This window comes from Sander lucioperca, chromosome 17 (genome assembly GCF_008315115.2).
Source record: "Sander lucioperca isolate FBNREF2018 chromosome 17, SLUC_FBN_1.2, whole genome shotgun sequence".
Classification (NCBI taxonomy): Eukaryota; Metazoa; Chordata; class Actinopteri; order Perciformes; family Percidae; genus Sander; species Sander lucioperca.
Genome location: NC_050189.1, coordinates 20,441,946 through 20,464,135, shown reverse-complemented (window position 1 = coordinate 20,464,135; position 22,190 = coordinate 20,441,946). Strand labels below are relative to the sequence as shown.

At 42.1% G+C, this 22,190-nt stretch overlaps 1 protein-coding gene and 1 pseudogene across 1 annotated transcript in view; one reads left to right on the top strand and one right to left on the bottom strand.

Moving 5' to 3' along the window:
- The window catches only part of LOC116034141 (hemicentin-1-like), a 1,482,957-nt gene that overhangs the window by 719,291 nt on the left and 741,476 nt on the right, over nt 1-22,190 (top strand). The window lies entirely within an intron of this gene.
- LOC116034906 overlaps nt 15,404-22,190 on the bottom strand; it is a 399,592-nt pseudogene continuing 392,805 nt past the window's right edge.

Sequence of the window (22,190 nt, the reverse complement as noted above, 5' to 3'; positions counted from 1 at the left end):
CCGTAACAGACGTCTGTTGTTCTCACTCCGGAGTAGATTGCAGCAGGATCACTCTCTGGAAAAGAAATATCATTATTAATATCAGGACTGTACAGTATATGCACTACTTATGCAAAAAGTATACTGATTATTTAAACTCCTACTACAATCAGTAATACTTTACTAGAGCTCATATTGTACTTTTTGGCTTTTTCCCTTTCCTTTATTGTGTTATATATCTTTTTTGTGCATGTTATAGGTTTACAAAGTGAAAAAGCCCAAAGTCCCCCCAAAGGGACTTACCATCTCCAACAGAAAACACTGTTCACAAACTGCTCCAAACAGCTCTATTGTAGTCCAGCCTTTACTTCAGAGACAAACGTGGTCACTTTGTAACACACGTTATAATGCTCGCCATGTTAAGAAGAGCAGCCGTACCTCTCTTCCTGTTTGATTTCTTGTCTTTGTTCACTATTTGTCCGTAACAGACGTCTTCTGTTCTCACTCTGGAGTAGATTGCAGCAGGATCACTCTCTGGAAAAGAAATGACATTGATTATTTAACTTTTACTACAATCAATAATACTATTTTCCATAGTATTAGAAAAGGACTTAATAGTTGATACATTTTAGCAGCAAATATCAGGATATACAGTAGCTTTAAGACAGAAGTGTCAAAGTCTACATGAGGGGAAGTACAACTTAAAATGTCACAGTTTTCTTTTCGTCTTAACACTTGTTGCTGATGGCAGGCCTTAAATGGAAACCCAGTTCATGTGAAATTGACTTAACGCTCACAGAGCTGTTCTTTTTTAGAGACATGTTGACCACAGGAGGAACAAGTCACCATGTCAACATGTCAGGGTGTCGCACAAACAACATTTGGTTATTAACACACGAAATAATGTAAAAATGTGCCTATTTCCCAGAAAGAGACTGAACTAGATTTAGTTTATCTTTGTTATGGCGCCATCAATATATTTGCCTAACACAAACTTGACAGCTTGAGCGAGAGATTCATGCCTCTTGCAGCCCGTTTCTAACTGGCTTTAAGATCAGACCTGAGTGATCAGATCACAAGAGGACAGATCTAAGTACAGCTGGAAACACTCGGGGGGCATTGAGATCAGATTTTAAAAACCACATTTGGAGGTGGTTTAGGCAAAATGTATACACATTCTTATTAACAGTGAGAACAGAAAATGTGTCCTGGGCCCAACCCGTTCTCACTCCGAACTTGTAAAATATGGACGTTTGGGCAGTGGCTGTCAGCGTCAGATACAACGCAAAAATCACCCTTCAGCGTGTGTGTAGAACGTACCGGGCAGAGCAGCAGCTTCGTGGCGCTTGAAGATGACATAGTATTAAGAGCGACTACGGTAGTGAGTAGTGTGGAAGGCCGAAATTCCACGTAGGGAGGTTGGTTGGGTCAAACAACACAGGACTTTCACCCAGGAGACCGGGGGTCGTGTCCCACGTTTCCTAAACCCAACTGTCCCGTTCTTCTTTACCTAAACCCAACCGTCCCATTCTTCTTTACCTAAACCCAACCGTCCCGTTCTTCTTTACCTAAACCCAACTGTCCCGTTCTTCGTTTCCTAAACCCAACTGTCCTGTTCTTCTTTACCTAAACCCAACTGTCCCGTTCTTCTTTACCTAAACCCAACTGTCCCGTTCTTCGTTTCCTAAACCCAACTTTCCTGTTCTTCTTTACCTAAACCCAACTGTCCCGTTCTTGTCCCGCGTGTCACAGAAATGTACCTTTTATAAGCCCACCCACCATTTCTTCCTTAACCTAACTGCATCAAAAGTGACGGCAATAGTCCTGACCAAGTGCGTTTAGATATGACGCTAAAGGAGACTTTTAGTGTCAATAACAACGCCAAAGGCACCTGACCAAGTGTCCGTATTTTACGCAATGAGAAAGGAAAATGTGTCCTAGGCCACATTAGGGCCGCCTACTCAACTGTGTGCAGAACTACGCAAAATATTTCTCATGTCAGAAACCACTAAATCGTGTGTTTAGGATGTTAACATCATACTGTTATTGATGTGTCTGTGTTTGTTACTGTGCTGCTGCTCTTGGGAGCTCTCTGCAGCGCTGTTCATTGGAAAAGGCTGCCACCGGGATACAGTAACATTATTTTTAGTAAAATGTCCCAGAATTCACCAATATGAAGGATATTACTCCAGATATTCCTGCTCCTACATCCTTTAGTTATTTATTAGTCTTCTATTGCCAGAGTTACACAGCCTTGTTTTTGCTACGGAGAAAGCTGGTAAACTCAAATCAGCTGCCGTGAAATAGTTTCATTTCCTATAAATTCTTCACAATAAAAGCCCCCCTGTTATTTTCTTATTTAAATTATTTTATTATGAAATGCCAAAATCAGGAAATGTCAGGTCTTCATCAGCAGTAACATAACACGACTCCTGCATGCGTACATTTGTCGACACACAGACAGACTGAAGGCAGCACTGTTTTCAATTCACAGCAAGTTTCTAACGTATGATTTAGTTGATGAGTAGGAGACTAACAACTGACATTAATAAACACACAACCAGCCTGTATGCAAACAGAAACAGGGCCGGACACAGACATTTTGGGGGGCGGGGGCTTAAGTGAAATTAAGGGCAAATGATTAATAAATAATTATATATTTATCTAACTCTAACCCTTTTTTAAACAAAATGCTAAATATATAAACACAACTCAAACCTCCTTACCAATTTCTTTTCATTCCCTCTACACTCCCAACTGTTTAATACTCAACACATTACTACATACTAATCCGTTCACACAGAGACCATGGGCTTTAATGTTCACTAGTTTAATCATGAGAGCAGGCATGTTTCCTATGCTACTAGTTTCAAGTAAATTATATATTTAGAAGAACTGACGGTTCAAAATTATTATTAGAAAGAGTGGAAGAGAGAGAGAGAGAGAGAGAGAAAGAGAGAGGGAACGAGAGAGGGGGAGGGGGAGGGAGAGAGGGAGGCCAGCCGGCATTGGAACTTGGAAATCTCCCAACATGATATTTGAATTTTTTATTCAATAAATATATTTGTTTGACAGGAAAGCTGTGCGCAAACAGGAATATAAATGCCTATATTCATTTATTTAAAAAAGGTCACTTTCTCTGTAAGAAGATAAAAGGATGTTACTTGATTGATGTCTATGTGTGCTTAAACAGAAATGATGTGCGTGTTTATTTACATCTAGAGCGGGGAAGTGAGATCCATCAGGAAGCATTTGGAGAAAGATTCTGCTGCCACACCTAGAGCTGTCTACTAGTGATCAGGGGTCTCATTTATAAATGTGGCGTACGCACAAAACGGGGCTGAAAATGTGCGTACGCCACTTCCCACGCAAAGGTTGTGATTTATAAAAAACAAACTTGACGGGAGAATGTGCGGTCCTCCACGCAAACTCTGACCCACGGTCCTCCATGCAAACTCTGACTCATGGTCCTCCATGCAAACTCTGACCCATGGTCCTCCATGCAAACTCTGACCCATGGTCCTCCATGCAAACTCTGACTCATGGTCCTCCACGCAAACTCTGACCCATGGTCCTCCACGCAAACTCTGACCCATGGTCCTCCACGCAAACTCTGACCCATGGTCCTCCACGCAAACTCTGACCCATGCGTACACACATTTTGGAGAGAATAGGAATTGGCGACGCAGATGGTGAGGTGGTGAACTGAAGTCAGACTGCAGAAAGTACATGTGGGAATAAAGATTACTCTTAATATTTTCAAGTATTGATATGCCACACGCACATTTCTTCACTCCATATCATCCACGTTACCATGAAGATTAAATCCAGCAGTGTTATTTGCCCTTGTACTGAGTGATAATTGTTCCATAAACACCTTGTAAAATACAAATCAAATCTTAAATCAAAACTCGTTAATATTTAATCGCCGCTGTCTCACCGTCACCGTCCGCTACGGAGCGCAGAAGGATGAGACGGCCCGACTCCATGGAATACAGGATAGCATTTAAATACCCTAGCATTAGATAACGGCAGAATACAGTGTAAATAACTAAATATCTTTAATACTGTGCACATATCATCAAATGTCAAAGTCTGGAAATACAGCCGTTAAGCTCTTGCACAATCGTTACACTTATGTCCTCGTTACACTTATGTCCTCGTTATCGGTCCTAACTTTAATACTGCTCATAACAAAACCTGCATGAAGAAAAGTGTGTTTGCCTATTAGACTTTCATCTTCAAATTGTATCTTGGGGTGGGGGGGAATACCACTAGTTGATGCTGTGATTTTGGCAAGGTGTCTACAATCACTCTAATTGTTGTAAACATATAAATACTGCGGTGACCCCTGTGCGTAATGCTGCATGATGGCACTGCTGGCCCTGCAGGAGGACTAACCCCCAATGGAAGAAACAGGAGAGAAAAAGGCTTCAGGGACCATGACGATGACTGGCTAATATGCAGATTTAAATTCCATAAAGCTGAGCTCTTGGATATCTATGTACTGAATTGGGGCCAGTAGAGAGGGCAACGCGCCGGAACCGTGACATCCCGGTCCAAATACAGGTCCTCGCCACTCTGGGGGATACCGGCTGTTTCCAGAGGGAAATGGCCAGCTGTTAAATAAATATTATATATAATCTTCACCTTTATCACTAAGGCTTGTTTGGATATAATATACAGTATAGTTCTGTTAAATCTTATCATACAGGTCTGGTATATCGAAGCTGTCCCCGAGTGCCGTAATGCCTGCCGTTTTAGAAGATATTATTAATAAAGGTAGTCTATAGATCAGGTTTCCCTACACTGTGCGACAACAGGCCGAAATTATAATTCAATTGGCAGCAATTCACCAGCGTCTGAGAGGTTTTTTGCTTTTTCTCCGCCAGTCGTCATGATTCGGCATGATTCGGTGACTGCCAGTGTCATTAACATACTTATTAGCATTTACGAGGTGCTCTGCATTGACTATTTATGGTTAAAAATGGGCGTGTACAGGGTGGGATAAGAGGCTGATTCACGTACGCACACTTACTTGTAGGTAATCTGTGATTTATAAAGGGAACATTGCTTACAGATGTATGTACGCACGGTTTTATAAATCTGAATTGTTTTTGGCGTACGCCATTTTTGGCTTTTGGGCGTACGTACACTTTTAGTATGGATCCTACGCACAGTTTTATAAATGAGACCCCAGATCACTCCGATCAGATTTTAAAGGTCAGAACGAGGTCTAGAGATCACAGACCCTCAGAGTTGGGAGGCATTACACTTTAACGTGGTTTAACTGGACTGTTTTCCTGATTCTCCCTGATCCAGAGTTCATTAAATGCTTCTGTGTAAGTCATCAATGTCTCCAGAACCTTCTTCACGTATGGGAATATGAGTCGTGCTGCTCCTGAGGTTTCCTTAACAATGGCATTTTACTGTTTACATGAACATATTCCATTACTTTAGATCTATTGTAAGTGATCATAACGTATAGAGATATGTAAATATGCACATTTATAGTTTATTGATATGATCTTTGTTTTGTCCTGTGTCCTGCAGTGAAGCGTGAACAGACCCCCACTCAGCTGAAGGGTTGCTATGAGAAACAGGAAACTGGACGACCACAGAACTGTTAGAACTGTTAGAGCTGTTAGAGCTGTTTAACCACAGGGGACAAAACACCCAGCCTCTCATGACAAGCACCACACACCCTGTTATCTACTAAAATAGACCTTACACTGTGACTGTTGTCACAAAAAAAACATTTAATTCGTTTTTTTACAATATCCCTATTTTATAAAATGTTCTTTTCTCAAAACGTCCTCTCAGGACATTAAACCAAGAACACACACGGTTTTCTTCTGAAAATCAGTAAAAACATCTTTACCTCTGCTCCGTCTGATTGGCTGCTGCAGGTTACGTGATATGGTGACTTCACTGTATATGACGTCATCATCTCCAGCTTCAGCTTCAGCAGCTGAAATGAACCAAAGTTAACATTAATTTCAATCAGTTTATCCATTAAAGAGACATCCGTAAAGATGGAAAGATTATGTGATTCAATCAAAAGCTCCGGAGCATGCTAAAGGGCCCTCGTGGTGAGGATGGTTTGTCAACAACAGAATAGTGATTCATGAGAATCCTAAGAGACGTTTGACTTGAAGAAACTGTTGTTTGAACACTTCACTCCAATTCTGAAATTGAAAATATCAACAGTAAATTTAGATTTTAAACTGCAGCGCAATATGAGTATTATGAGACTAACCTCTAGGTTTCCTACGGATGTGTCTCACAAGTAGAACCAGGAGAACCAGGAGAACCAGGAGAACCAGGACACCGACTGAAACAGCAGACCACAACACAAGGGGAGGAGGAGAGGAGCCAGGACTGGAGGGGGGAGAGGAAGAAGTGGTGGAGGTTGGAGGAGGACTTGTAGTCGTGGAGGTTGTAGGAGGACTTGTAGTTTTCGTGGTCGTGGGTTTCCCTAAAATGAACAGAACAATATTTAATTAAAAGCAAAGAAATCAAAGTAAGTAGATAACACGTTCAGCTATTTCACTGTTCCTCCTTTTTATGTGAAGCTTTAGTCTTTTAACTTCAATGTTGTGTATCATGTAATTGAGTGAATTCCCCTGGTCTAGTTAGAGGAAGAGATATCTGATATCAGACGGTGGGTTAGGCTGCTTCCACACCGTGTTAACCCAACCCTGGAGCGTTTCCTTGGATACGCCCGTTGGTTTGGGGCGGTGTGAAAGCTCATTCAAACTCTGGTGCAGACCAAATAACAGAACTCTGGTTGCTTGAATACGGAGGTCTCTGTTTTTTTCCAAGTGGTCAAGATTTTGGTCACTTCATGTGAGAACACAATCAGACACACAGGAAGTGACCCAAAAATCAATGCAGAACTAAATAAAAAATGATGCCCCCAAATCACACAGAGTCTACAGAACTGTAGGTGTGAAAGCACCCTAAGATGAATAATGACCTTTAACCTCCTCACCTGTGACAGAGACCCAGCTGGGTGGAGACTCTCCATCACTGCTGATGTTACACTTGTAGAGGCCTTCATCAGACCTGGAAACATGGTGGATGGTCATGTGACCTGCAGGCTCAGTCCTGATGAAGGAGCCATCTTTATAGAAACCAGCTGGGAGGTTGGAGGACGTCTTTGTTTTACAGAGCAGAGTGAGGTCTTCTCCCTCCATCACAGGGAGGACAGGACTCTGCAGGATCACTGGTCCACCTCAACACAGAGACAAACTACAGCATGTCATCCATTCACACACAGCTTCATCAATACTGACTCCACAGTCTGATCTTACCAGGGACAGTGATGTTGATGCTGTTACTGGTTGCTCCCTCTCTGGACTCACACCAGTAAACTCCACTGTCTGATGGGGCCATGTAGCTGATGTTACAGGAAGAACCAGCAGATATTCCTTCCCAGTCTTTACACTCAGCTCTAGTTTCTCTGGTTGTGTTCCTCCTCAGAGTCCATCCAGCAGAGCTGTCGTCCTCCTCACAGCTCAGAGAGACAGACTGTCCTTTAAACATCTGAGAGCTGCTAGGACTCACAGTCAGAGAGACTGGAGGGAGGAGGGACAGAAAGATGCAGTTATAGAAGATGATTTTCATTCTGACACATTCCTCATATTCCTCATTTCACTGTTCACTGCACTGCAGTTTAACTCCTCAACCACTGTCTGAAACACTAACTTTTCTGTTAGTGAGTGAATAACTGTTCAGATGTGACAAAGACGTCTACTGACCTTGGTTGGTTGTGCAGCTCAGCAGTGAGATCAGAACTGAAGAGAAATGACCCTCAGGTTAGTTTAACAGGCAACAAGACATCAAAACAGAAAAACTCTGGCTGTAGTGCACCGAAAAACAATGCACTGATATGAGATAGTTATGCAACGTGACATCATGACTTCGCGTAAACATACACACCACTTTCTAAAGCCAAGTGGCGCTTGTTATCTGTACGCATTATGAGCTATCCACATGTATGTCTACACTAGAACGGGACGTTGTATTTCGAGCTCAGGTTGGATTTAGGAAAACAATAACGGGACGCGGGACAACAACGGCACGTTTGGGTTTAGGAAAAGAACAACGGGGTTAGGTTTAGTACAAGAAGAAAGCTACAGTTGGGTTTAGGAAACGTGACACGCGGGACATGATCCCCGGTCTCCTGAGTGAAAGTCCTGTGTTTGACCATCTCCCCCCGACCAACCTCCCTACGCAGATTTTAAGCTTATTAAGAAAAATAATGAGATTTCAGTATTTTTTACAGTGCACTCTGTATCACTCACTACGTTGAATCAATCTTCCTGTACCATTCATCTGTTTGTGTCGTTGTGCACTGCAGTCGGTTTTATTTATATTATCAGCTGAACGTAGTGAGCTGGTAAGATGGGTCGAGTAGAGAGTGACTGAAGAGGAGAGAGCGCCAGGCGGCATAAAAACAAAGCAGGAAATCATTAAATTATGATTAAAACGTTTTCACCGATTTCTCACTCGAAATGCTACTGTGTCATAGTGCACTGTTAATGCTATTGTACCGTATATCCTTCAATTCATTGCAGCCGATGGATACTGGGAAGATATTTAAGAATAGAGGGAGCGAGAGAGAGAGAGAAGCATGTATGCTACATACATACATAGTACGTAATAGTTTGAACTGTTAATCCTCCACCATCATGTTATTAATTCAGACAGTAGACTACTTTAAATAGGATCCTTATTAACAGCTACATAAATAAAGTATGCACAATAGCTATTTATTATTGTATTCTTTCTATTGTACTGCTATTTGTCGTAGTACACTGACCTCTGTTTGTCTGTTTACTGATTTGAGCTGGACGTGACATTTGGATGTTGACATGGCATGATTCAACCACTCTACTGTCAATAACAGTAATCAGTGTAATTAAATATTTATTTTTGACAACTTATCTAATAGAGAGAGGAATTAGGTATGGATTACTTTATCACCATTTACATGAGCAGATAGATAGCATTGAGACATAGCTACAGAATAACTCAGCAGGAAGACAGCCTAAGTAAGTTCCCCCCATGCAGCTTTGATGTATCTAAAAGCTAACATTAGGAGTAACGTTTGTAAGGAAGATTAGCAGAGCTAGGGGCTAAGTCCCCCCTTCTTTCAATCCTAGTGACGTCCCTGTTGGAGACACACATTAAGTTGAACTTACCCAGCAGCAGCTGTAGAGATGAGTCCTCCATTTGAAATGTTGGTCATATCTGAGATCAGCACATAGTGTCTAACCAGTCACACCGAGTGAAAGCCCTCCTCCTTCATCGTCACGTGTCACTATGAGGCTTTCTGACAAGCAGTAATAGAAAACTAATGTCAGTATCACCCAGCTCACTATGTGAGGGCACATCTGGACAGTCACAGTCACATCTGGAGCACAGAAATCGGACAGTCACATCTGACAGTCACAGTCACGGGGACGTCCAGACAGATGCTGAGAGTCTTAATGGACCTGCATTAGACAGCTGGGCTTCATGCTGTGTGTCAGCTATAGGGCTAACAGACCTGCGTGTATACGGAGGAAAACTCCTCTAGCTTTGATTGATGATTTTATAGTACTTGATGATATTTTAATATTTTTTTAATTCTTTTTTTAGACTGTGCACATATCTATCTGATGATTCTGGATAGGAAGAATGATGTTATGGATTATCGAATGTCTTTTTAATATAGAGTCACAGCTAATACATGTTAAAATGGCCACTTAAATGATTAAAAAAAGGGGTGTGTTACTACTCCACAGTGGGTTCCAAGGGTCCCAAACCCAATGGAGTCAGTTGAATGAGGTCCTCTCATCTATCTCATCTCTGTCTCTATCTCTTCGACACACACAATCTCTGTTCTCTCTGTCTCTTCTCTCTCTCAGCTCTCTCTGATTTTCTCTTCTCTCTCTCTGTCTCTCTCCTCTCTTTTCTCTTCTATCTCTTCTCTCTCTCTGTCTCTCTCTCTCTCTCTCTGTCTCTCTCTCTCTCTCTCTCTCTCTCTCTCTCTCTGTCACACAAATGTGTTTCTGCCTGTTAAAACTATAGAAACTAAAGCTAACATGCTAGCGTTAGCCACCTCATTTCGGCCAAAAGCCGTGCAGATGTTGACCAGCTCACCAGGAGACTGAAGACAGGACACATTCAGAAACCGTATCTCACTCTAAACAGCATGGAGGGTTTTTTGTCCAAGTTTATATGCGTGTGGAAGCACCAGAGACACAACATAACACCCCAAATCCCAGAAAAAATGATTTTTTCATAATATGGGCACTTTAAAGCAGTGTCCTACAGAAAGAGATCAAGTGAGGGAGAGAACAGACAACCAACATGCAGTGGTGACCTTTGACTTGAGTCATCTCTTCACTCTCTGTGTGGATCATTTGGACTGAACTCAGATGGAATCAGCTCTCAGATCATCTTTATTTCGATATTCTAATGCTCCAGGTGTGTCTGAATGGGTGTGTGTGTTTTAGTTTTAACATAGTGTCTTGTTGTGTGGAATCAGCATCATGGTTGTGTCTTTGGCGGAAAGAACCTAAATAGATAAAATAACTTGTTGGAAATGATCCACGAAACAGAGAAACATGTTTACTTGAAGACAAACTGATGATAGACAGAAAACAGATGCACTGAACTGTTTGTATAATGAACTCTTTTTTAAAATTAATGATAAAGCAGTTCTGTTTCTGTCTGTCCACTGGGCTAGTTGTCCCTACGTGGTGGAGCTGATGATCCTGCAGACTGCTGGCGAGTGAAAGCTTTCAGCGGAAACAGGATCTCTGGAGACAGAGTGAATAAGCTGCTCTGCTGGCTGTCTGACTGCTATTACATCATGCTTCTCTTCTCTCAAAGGCCTCAGCACATAAACTGGGCTCATGTATGCCTCATCCGCTAATCTTTATGTATAAAATGGTGGCCTATATATATATGTATGTGTGTGTGAAGACTTACACACTCAGACGAAAACGGGAAGGTTACACATCTACCTAAATTGATAGTCAGTGTGTCATAGGAAGTCACCACGTCTGTAAGAGAGGATGGTGCTGACCATTAAGAGCCAGCTATAAGAATACAGCGCCACAAAGCACGTCATAAACCTGGCTCTAGTCATGGCAAAAACTTGGAAGAGACACACACAGGCCACTAAATTCAGGTTATTAGGAAGCTGGTCTTTTGATTTCCTGTGGAGCTGAGCAGCAATGGGCACACGGTGCTCAAATCATGCAACAGTGCATCAGCTGCACCTTAAAACCATCATGGCTCGGATTATTGAGCAGGCAGACACAGAGTTAGGAGGGTCATCACACTGGATATTCGTTGCATCATTGAAGACAGGTTGTGGCTAAGTATAGGCGGTTCTTGACGTTGTTTATGTAGCGTAATAGACGAATATATTCTGATCAATGATAACTCTTTTCCTTACAATGGTGCTGGAGGCCAGGCGATTTCATCCAGAGCATATATTCAGATAATGAGATTTCGGAGGTGTTTGGGGCCAGTACAATACCTTCAGTTTGTCTGAGTTTTAACATCAGAGGCCTGTACTAGGATCCAGATCAACATGTCCTGGATTTATTTCAGTTATCCGGCTTCACCTAACTAACAACCGCGGTCCTCATAACCTGTGTCACGACGCTGGTTACAACTAGTTCAATCAACTCAGGGTTTCCCAATCCAGCACATTCACATAAAAGAGGCAGTGTTTGCACAGCACAACCAATCACAACATCTACCAGAGCCGCATATTTTACATAAGAGAGCAAACTACAATTCTACATAAATATGAGGAACACAGACACGGTTTTACAGGCAAAACGCAATACAGTCGCTGCTTCCTAAAACAGGAGGGAAGCTGGCAAAAAAATAGCCGACGCTGTACATGCGTAAATCACAACGCTTATCATATATCACTTCCCCATCAGTCAGGACCAAGATCTGACCATAATTACACTTGTGCTTTCCATAACTGTCGTTGCTTTAGTCTTTTATTTCAGTTGCAACCCTGGCAGTGGGAAGCCATGTGAGAGCAAATAAAAATTAAAGCTGCAAGCAGCGATGGACGGGCCCCTCGCTCCTCTGCGCGAGTCGGGGTCACCGGCGGTCGCCGCTCCTTGCGACCGTGCATTTGGCGGCACTCAGACACCGCACATCATCACCAATGAAAAGGGAACTCCCTGCTGCGTTCAATGATACCTCACACAGACTCTACCTTAGATGGTTCAAATGTTATGAAAGGGGCGTGGCTTAGCATAGGGGGGCGGGCCAAACCATCACCATGAAGAAGCAACTCTCTGCTGAGTTCACTGACACCTCACACAAGACTCTTCCTTAAATGGTCACCAGTTATAAAAAGGGGCGTGGCTAAATTATAGGGGCCGGTTCAAACCCATCACCAATTAAAAAGGAACTCTCTGCTGAGTTCAATGATACCTCACACAAGGGTCTACCGTAATCGGTTCAATTGTTATGAAGGGGGCGTGGCTTAATCATAGGGGGTGGGTCAATCATCACAATCAAAAAGGAACGCTCTGCTGAGTTCAATGATACCTCACACAAGACTCTACCTTAAATGGTTCACATGTTATGAAAGGGGCGTGGCTTAGCCATAGGGGGCGGGCCTAACCATCACCAATGAAGAAGCACTCTCTGCTGAGTTCACTGATACCTCACACAATGGTCAACCTTAAATCATTCAAATGTTATGAAAGTGGGGTGTGGCTTAAGCATAGGGGGCGGGCCAAACATCACCAATGAAGAAGCAACTCTCTGCTGAGTTCAATGACACCTCACACAAGACTCTTCCTTAAACGGTTCAATGTTATGAAAGAGGGCGTGGCTTAAGCATAGGGGGCGGGCCAAACCATCACCAATGAAGAAGGAACTCTGCTGATTTCATGACACCTCACACAAGACTCTACCTTAAACGGTTCAAATGTTATGAAAGGGGGCGTGGCCTGAGTAAGTGGGCGTGGTTATATATAGGGGCGGCTCATTATCACATGTAGACCACACATTCTAAGTTTCATGTAAATCGGATGATGTTTGTCATATAAGGCGCATTCCTGTTGCCAGCGGGGGGCGCTATGACCAAAAGTCAAATATGGCCTGTAGGTGTCCTCAGCCTGGACCCTTGTCAATTGTGAGAATTTTCGGGCAGAGATACGACAACGTACACTCAAGTTACAACACATTATTTGTCATCGCATCAACACTCCACATGGCGCCACGCCCCGCCCACACGTCAGACGAAAGTAAGTTTCTTTGAATACTTTCATCAGTTAAGGTGGTGGATGATACAGACCAAGTTTGAGTACATACTGATACACTACTTGAGGCCTACTGCCTGGTGCCACTAGGGGCGCCTAGACTTTAAGTAATATATCGGCCTTTAGTTGTCATCAGGTGGCCTCTATGAATCCTGAAAAGTTTCGAGCCATTGGTCAATGTACGCTCAAGTTACACCCACTTCCTGTTTCGGCGGCGAAACGCACAAAATGGCCGCCCCGCCACGGCCATGCCCTATGACGAAAAGTTTTCTTTTACACTTTGCATCTTTATGGCTTAAGATGGCACAGACCGAAGTTGTAAGTTGATCGGATGAACTTCTAGGAGGCGTTCGTTAAAGATACGACATGTGGAAATGGCCAAATCGCACTAATTTCGCAACTTTGAAATCAACATGGCGGACGTCCTGTTGGGCTTAGGTATGGCTTCAATGACGTTTTGTGCCATACATCTTGACATGAGACATATGTCTTACCAAGTTTCGTGTGAGTCTACTACGTAAAACGCATGCAGGGGCTCAATGTTTTTAACATTGTACGTGGCGCTAGCGAGCCATTGTCGCGGCGCTATTACCCGGTAAACTCGTAATAATACGTACATTTTCACCAGACTTGAGGACGACCGCCAAATTTGGTGAGTTTTGGCATATGTCTACAGCCCTCAAAAAGCCAATTAAGTGGCGGGAAAATAATTCCTTCAGTGTCAATAGGGCCGTTCGCCCCTGCTGTCGGCTGCTCGCGGCCCTATATGAAAACATAATTCAAACTGAGTGTGTCATTGGCAACACACAGCTCAACAAGCCAACAAATATCCTATACGTAATTCCTCTGCTGAAAATCTATATCTTTCATAAAAATACCCATCAGGGAATGTTAACGGGGTTGTCGCTCTCTAATGTTTAACTATGAGCGCACCCCTCTCTCCCTCCTCTCTCTCTCTCTCTCTCTCTCCTCTCTCTCTCTCCCCCCCCTCTCTCCCCCCCCCCTCTCTCTCTCTCTGCACACCGAGCTCCACCTGATCTTCTAAGAGCGGTGACGCCGTTATCAATCGAGCATTGATTGGTCAGTAGGCGGTGCTTTAACACCGGTGATCTCTAATCTCCAACATAACCTGCTCCCGACCAGGTTAGCTGTTCAGCATAAGTTACCATGGTGATTTAACCCGGGTAACAAGTGATCCACCGTTGTGATACAGAAAACCCTGGGTGAACCTGAAGTTACCTCGTTAACGCCAAATCTTGCTTCGTAGTACAGGCCTCTGATGTAGTTAGGTAATGATGATAATAATAATCTCCCACTCATCATTATGGAGGTTTAGCAATTTTATTTTGGTGTGGAAAAACCATACAATATAAATGCAGAAATTCACACACACAAATAACACGGACAACATACAAGAGCAATTTCTAAAACATAAACAATGTATAGAATATAGAGAAATTAAAGACGAAGTTACATTTTAATCATTGTGAACAATAAATCAAATTGTGTAGCACTGTGCAATAGGGCTTTGCTGTGATATTACATGACAAATCAGCCACATCATTTATATTCACCATTCTCTAGCACAGAAAAAAGCTGATTCAAAGTTTCGTCATCAGTAAAATGTTAAAAAAATAAAACTACAGTAAACAAAGCTAAATCTACTTATAAATATTATATATATATATATATAATATATATATATATAATATATAATATATATATATAGATATTATAACTGGTACAGACAAAACAATCTCACATACAGAACAAGCTATAGCTCAGTTATCAGTGAAAGGCTACTACACAACACACCATGCTGTAGAGCAGCCCAGAAAATATAAAATAGTCCAATGAGGGCAGACAGTGCAAACTGACACATTTGTTTCTGAAGATACATGTGTTTATAAGAAACTTCTCAATGCAGCAGCTTCACATTTCTATTTTTCATTCGTAATTTATTTTAATAAGATGCCCTGTGTAGTCATTGATAAACTAAGAAGATTTAGGATGTGTTTTTTGCACCAGAGTGTAATCAATCAGACTGTATACTAAACACAACAATCACAGCAGTCATTCTTTCCACTATAGTATCAGTTAAAAACAGAAACGGCAGTTCTTCCCTTCTCACTTGTGTTAATATGAAGCTGAATTTGGCCAACAGCTGAGGAGGTCACACTTCTGCTATTTAAATGGCCACGCTGTTTTCTAGCTCTCTTGGATCCATGTATGTGTATGGGACCTCCAGCTTCTTGTTTCTGGCTTTGATGACCACACTAACCCTTCAAGCTCTCTTGAAAATCCTTAATCAGCTTGCAGGGAATCTTCTCACTGAAATGGTCCTCTGGGTATTGGCCAAGAGGGACCTAATGAGATAAATGATACATGTAAAAAGACTGTTTAGAAATGTTGAACTTAACTATTGGCTATATAATGTACAGTTGTAGTGAGCATGATTTCTTTCTGTGGCTCAAAGAGGGTGTCTAGCCCTAATGACATAGTGAACTATTTTTACAACCTGAACATAATGTGATTTATATAATATATTTCATAAAATCTCTGGCACTACGAAGTCAGACGACTGCTTGCTGAGTAGCCACATGGTGGCCATTCCCTGAACTGTGTGTTGAGTCAGGGAATGTCTGCAGCATCGTGGCGTGCTGTTTCCCTTTGTGGTTGGTGGAGGAAGTTGCAGAGAGATGGGAGTGTGGGCATCCAGCTACATAGTCATACTGCAATGAATTCATGATTGACAGATACTGCTAAAGCGTAACGCTCGCCAAATGCAACTAGGGTCTTTTTGTGAATGTACCCGAGTCAAACTTTGTTTAAAAGCATAATTAGGACGGAAACGGCACTTTAAGAATTACAGTATTTTGTTTGGGTCTTTTGAATGGGAGAGCTAGGGGCACTATCACTAATCAGTGATTTTGATGTGATCATAGTAGTGCTCCTAGGTCTCCCATTCAAAAGACCATTGACCGAAAACGAAAATACAGTCAGTCAATCTTAAAAGTGGTGCTTCCATCTAATTATGCTAACGAAAGTTTGACTCGGGGACATTCACAAAAAGACCCTAGGTTGCATTTTGGCGAGAGTACGCTTTAATACTCTTGAAGTCAGCCATGTCAGTCAATCGGTCAGTCAGTCACCACTCTGGTCCACACTGATCGTGGTCCCAGAGGATAGATCTAATCACTTGGTGATCCCTGACTTTTTACTTAGCGCCACAACTTTATTTGCTAGATGTCATTAAAATCTAGTTCACACATTCATGTTGGAATCACTTTGGTGATCCTCTGACTGTCATCCAGCGCATCATCACATCAAAATTATATTTGTCCAATCTTTATGACCAAATACCTGCAAAATGACATTTCCATCCATCTCAGCTGTCTTGTGTTTGTGCTAATACTAAATGTTTGCATGTCACATGGTGAACTAAGATTGTGATCTTGGTAAACATAAATACTAAAGTCAGGTGTTAGCGTTTTCATAGTGAGTATTTTAGCATGTGCTGCATTTAGTTAAAGCATCACTGTGACTAAGTGCAGCGTCACAGACTGTTAGCATGGCTGTAGACTCTTGTTAATGTCTCCATCTTTCTTCAGTCAGAACAAAACTGCAACACCTCATGAACCCACTCCCAAAAAAAGTTAAATTAAAAGGCTTCACTGTCCAGTATTCACAGCTGAGTGCTGTCCTGAGCAAGTGAAGATCACCATGGTGACAAACTTGACCAACTCAGCCACGGTGGTTAAGCTCTGGTGGAATTCTGAGAATGAGAAGGAATAAACTGACTCAAAGACATCCAGATGACTGGTTGAGTTAGTTTGCATTATGATAATATAATATCTAAATGTGCACATAAAGCATCATTCATCACCATAATGAGCTTTTATTTATTTATTAAAACTCACCGTGCTGCTTGGGAAAGAAATCCATGTTCAAAAATGTCTGAAATCCACTTCTGCAGTTCGGAGTCTTCTGGACTCAGCGTCATTCTTGTAGTAGAAGCTGAGCACTCCTGCACAAACCTTGAGAAATGTAGGTAGGTAAATATAAAAACACGTTCCTGTTGAGATATGCATGTTATGCACTCTGCAGTAGTGAGACAGTCCTCATTGGCAGCGTCAGGAGGTTGAAGTGGCAGCTACCAATACACACTCTGTACTTTGGTCCATATGGGGACTTGAACCAGCAAGCCTCGGGTTCCTAACACAACTCCCTACAGACTGAGCTACTGCCACCCCTTAAAGATTTGGAGCGAGTAATGATCTGGGTTTTACAGCGAGGTAGGCTTTGGTAGGCGTATTTTGGACATTTGGAGAGATCAGTCTTTATGCTAGCTAAGATAATAGCCTCTTGGCTGTAGCTCCGTACTTAACACACAAACTTCTCACATCTAACTATGGGGAAGAAAGTAAATATGTTTGTATTCATACTATTTATGTAGGTGAATCATTCATTTCATTTAAACCCCAAAAGAAGTGCACATTTCATATTCTGTCATTCCAATACAGTCCCCTCTGCCATATTACAAATGATTATACTTGGATATCACCTCAGAGCTACAGGACTCAACCACACTGAATATAGTTTTTTATTGAAACTGACACCTTCAATGTTAAGTGTAGGGATGCCTCTCATGTCATCTCATCTCGCCGAGGTTCGTAAGTTCGTGAAGTATTTCAGGCAGGAATATTGATTAAAATTTCTTAACCAACTGCCACTCTACTCAAATAAGAGCAGTAGCTAGGGCGCCTGGGTAGCTGAGGTGGTAGAGTGCGTGCCCGTACTGTGGTAACTTGAGGTAACTCATCAGTGATGTCAAAGTACTGTAGGTGTTCGCCTGTTGTTAATGTTATTTGGAAAAAGTTAGCTACTAAAGAGGGCAGGATTTGGGCTCCTTTTTTCCCCAATATGGGGACACCTGTACTACCTTTGGATGATATCCCAAAGCTTGAGTCCATCATCCCTGTAGTAGAAGTCGGCAAGCCTCCACACCCCGTTCAGCAATGTCGTCTGGTAGCAGAGGGAGCTGTACCTCATTGAGGACAGTGATCTCTGCAGGATTGTCATCATACCTCTCCACCAGAAGCTGCAAACTAGATAACAGTCAGATATGTAAGGAATATGTTATGTTAGAGACAAATACTGTAAATGACATTGAAAAAAAATGTTGTTTAGTGAGCTTCTTGTGTTAGTACCTGTGTAAAAACTCCAGTCTCAGATATTAGAAGACTTCGAGCTAAGTAGTGATCTGCAGAGTGTAGCGAGTGTAAGGTATGAGGAGCTGAGGGAAGGAGGGGAACTCTGTTAGTAACACTATTACATGTTAACAAAGTCAGAAATCTGGTGCTTCTATACTACGTAGCAGTGAGAAATGCTTGCAAATAAATACACACAAACATGATTCATCAACTTGGAAGATAAAAAAAATCAAGTTGATAAAACTACAACTACAGTAAGTACAGTATTCAGCCTTCAGTTACCTTGTACAGTGGATGCACCATTGGCACATTACGCAGCAGTGACACTGCAAACACTTCAGCCAGCAGATGAGTGCGCAGCAGGTGAACATTGAGTGATGCTCACTGAAATCTGCACTTCTCACAAAAATCTTGGCCATCAACCAGTCGTACTCAGATCGGTAGGAAAGACAGATGGGGTTGTCATCTGCTGGAGTCTGCTTCAGCTGCAGGAGAAGGAGGGGGATGTGGTTTATTCAATCCATTGGATCCATTTCCAGTATGGTTAATACTGTTAAAGAATGTTCTGTAATGTTGTATATTGTTGCCTATTACTAAAGGTTTCTTCTGCTATTCAGTTAGTTGATCTCTCTTTCAATCTGTGTGCATCCTTGTCCCAAAATGCTTGTACTAACTTGGCTCTGGGGAGATATTTCCTGGAGTCCTTTGCCCAGCATGTTTCCTTGGAATAGGAGTTTTTTGTGATTGTTGCGGGCAAAAATCCTTGATTATGCGGCACGTTTCTTAAAAAATGCGATGGAATATGAGCAATATTTATGCAATTTTATGTGTGAAATTGCGGGAACTTGCAAAAACTGCGGTTTGATGAAAAAGAGAAAAAAAGTGATTCCCCCAACACCCTGCTTTTCGATGATGTTCACATCGTGTAATTACGTCACTCATAACGTTCCCATGGCCACAGGGGAAAATGGCTGCTCTTTTGTGAAGTAAACACAATATTTTTCAACTTTCGCTAAGATATGTGTGACTTTTTGCAACGAAAATGCGGGGATTATGAAATCATGCAAGCCCGCATATTTTGCGCGGAAATCGACAATTTATGCGGCGAAAGTGCACGTATTTGAAAAATGCGGCCCCCGAATAAATATGCAGACTTTGGCTGATTATGCATTGAATTATGCCATCGACATAATCACGTTTTTCTGGAGGGACGACTAGGGTGGGCACTAAATCATGGTTGCAGCGTCCCAGTGGTCCTGCTCGCACCCTGCTATGCCCTGTACACCCCGCTACGCTCTGCAGTGCCCTGCTGCGTCTGCTACGTCTGCTACGTCCAGCTACGTCCAGTTAGTCCAGCTACGTCCGGCTACGTCCAGCTACGTCCGGCTACGTCCTGCTATGCCATGAACTACTACAACTATTATTTCGGTCATTTTCCAGTATCTTTATTGTGACTATATTTCACTGTTCATCATACCCTCAACCGGCACCGTCAGACACACTACCAGAGGCTGGGTCTGTCCCAGGTTTCTTCTAAAAGGGAGTTTTCCTCGTCACTGTCGCATTAATGCTTGCTCTTGGGGGAATTACTGGAATGTTGGGTTTTTGTATTTATAGAGTGTGGTCTAGACTACTCTATCTGTAAAGTGTCTCTTGTTATGATTTGATACTATAAATAAAATGAGAGGAAATTCATATTTTCATTGAATCCCAGGTCAGAGCACAGGATCAGTTGATCAATGATTTCATGTCTAACTTCTTATGTCTTTGACAAAAGGAAAGAGGGGAGGTAGGCTGTCTGGCAATTGCAATGAAACTACCTTAAATCTAGCTTTTCTCTAAACCACGTTCTCATATGCAGTATGTTTGCTCCATTAGTAATTTTACTAAAGGTATTTTGTCTACCCTGTATTACTGTATATATGACATATACAGTATAGTAGTACATGTCTGTCAGTCCTGGAAGAGGGATACTCCCTAACCTAAAGCTTCACTGTAAGCTACATTGAGTGCTAATCTCACCTGGATAGCAACTGCATCAGTTATCATCAGGAGTTTGTGGAGAGGACGAGTGGAGCCATCAAGTACTGCTTCTTCAAATGATGATGTTTGCTTTCACTCCATCCAAACGCTTGTAGTCACACAGGAATATGTTGCCTTTCTGTGTGAAAGTGTAGTGAGGATGAGAAAACTATTTGACTCACATGCATACAGTGTGGATATACATACACTAAGTAAACATTCAACATGCAATTCCTAATTGAACATGTCATGGGCAGAACACGATTGTTCCAAATACTAAGGTCAATCAAGATCAGGACATTCACCTTCATTTCAGTTCTCAAGCTACCCTGACCATGGAGGGAGACCATGTCATCAGTGACAGCAAAGTTATCAGGCAGAGCTGAACACGTCGGATCACATGGGGTTGACACCATTTAGATACTGGTAGCCAAAAAAAGCATCTCCTTCCAATGTTCATGGACATAGTCTGGAAAATGAACAGAGTTAAACTTGACTGAGTTCCAAAATTGGCTAGAAATCTACTCTACCACTGTTATCATCTTATGTGTACACTGCATGTGGAACTGAAGGAAAACAATGTGTTAACATGGACAAAGCATACAATTAGGAAACCCTCACATGTTTAGACACAGTTTACTTCTGTCACCTTTTTGAGTCAAGTACAGAAGCCAATAAATTATCAGTATTAGTAGTTTTGTTTTGTTGTTAGTAGGAATGCAGTTGAATATCTGAGTAATACAGTGTAGTGTACTACCAGGGGGTAGCACAACATTCTGGGCCCTGTAGAAAGGCATTTTCTATGGGCCCCTCCCCGCATCCACAGCTATTCATTCTAGCATCTTTTTGGGCCCTCCTTACATGAGGGCCCTGGGTACTCAGTCAGTCCGTCACCCTGTGTACTACTATAAATACAGTATCAAGTATTTCGTGAAATGTCCGTGATAGTACTGATATTTCCGTCTGTTTGGAGCAGAACACCCGATTGATATCATCAATATTTGTCCAGTTCTTCTTGCCAATCAGCCCAGACCCTTAAAGTTGCAGTTCAGTCAACCTATAAAATAAGAGTAGAGTAACTTCATTATACTGTCTTAAATCACATTGATAGTCAGGTGCATAATAACACAGATAGATTTCTGACAGAAATTGAGGACCTCACCCAGTGGCTGCAGTGTAGGGAAACTCTGTGTTCTTAGTAAAGGAGAAGCGGATTCACAAGGCAAAGAAAGAGGGTCGTTGACTTCATGCAGTGGGGTATTCCCTCTACATACACATGCAGCTGGCATAAATACAGAAGAGCAGAGAGGTGAGGAACTTTGGACTCGTACCAGTGTAACTGCCATTATCTAAGAATAATGTACTGTCATGGCATGTATTATGTATGTAATTTGCAGCATACGTATGTATAGTAAAACCTGGCAGGTGTAAAACGTCATATTGTGGTTCATTTCTCATTGTGTGCCATGAATGTAGTATATTAACCAAAGGTGGAGGAGGTTTGGAGGCATGTTAGCTTTGGAGTGCATGAAATAAAAATGTGTTGTTCTGAGCTCTCACCGATAGCTCTCTCTTGATCAGTTCCATCTGCCGACTGTACCTGCCAAGATGATGGTTGTCTTCAAAGACTCTCAGAGCTTGGAGAAAGAACCACAACACAGTTTGAATTTGTTTA